The following is an 880-nucleotide window of genomic DNA, read 5'->3' as shown; positions in this document are numbered from 1 at the left end:
CAGGAAGATTGGCCGCAACGCCACCAGGACCAGGGAGAGGAGCACCCACAGGAGTTGGAAGAGAAGTCTCGGGAGCCTTGGAAGAACTCGGAGCGTCGTCTGGTCGGGGAGGAGACTCTATGATTCTCTGACCCCGAGTCTTCAACTCGGACTCAGACACAGGTCAGGGAGGAGACACAATGGCCCCATCAATGACAATCTTGTCAGGGTCCAAAGGAGAGAGATCCAGATCGGGTGCAAGGACTCCGACCTGGTCCTTAAAAATCCTCCAAGCCTCCTCGGCTCCCTCAGCAATAGAGTCCTCCAACTCGGCGTAAGCAGTCCGAGAATTCAACAAGTCCTTCCTCACCTCCACGAGGTCCTTGAACAAGCTCGAATAACTCTCCTGCGCCTTCTTCCTCAAGCCCTCCTCCATATTGGATTGGGCTTGTAACTTGCTCCCCTTCTCCTGGAGGCCATCCCTCTCCTCCTTCAATTTAGCGACCTCCTCCTTCAACTCCTTCTCATGTTTCTGATACATGAGAAGCCTTTCCTCCAACTCTTCAACCCTCGAAGTTGAACCCAGAGAGCTAAGAGGAGTCTTCTCAAAAATATCAAGAAACTTAGTGCACACCGCCGCCGTCCTGATATTTTCCTGAGCCAGAATAGTGAGGTTGTTCCGGATAGAAACATCATCCATACCTATACGAATATGGGATAGATGTGTTTCCGAATAAATGAAGGAGCATCCACCTTAGCCTTACCTTCAAAAGAAGAGCTAGACTTTAAAGTCTTGTGCTTCTTCTTGTCTGGCTCAGGAAAAGATCGGGGGGAAGGGGGCAGCTGAGAAGAGGCCGAGGAGGAAACAACAATAGGATGAGAAGAGGTCCCCAAATTTTGG

This window comes from Arachis hypogaea, chromosome 5 (assembly GCF_003086295.3).
Source record: "Arachis hypogaea cultivar Tifrunner chromosome 5, arahy.Tifrunner.gnm2.J5K5, whole genome shotgun sequence".
NCBI classification, from domain to species: Eukaryota; Viridiplantae; Streptophyta; class Magnoliopsida; order Fabales; family Fabaceae; genus Arachis; species Arachis hypogaea.
This window is presented reverse-complemented; position numbering follows the sequence as displayed.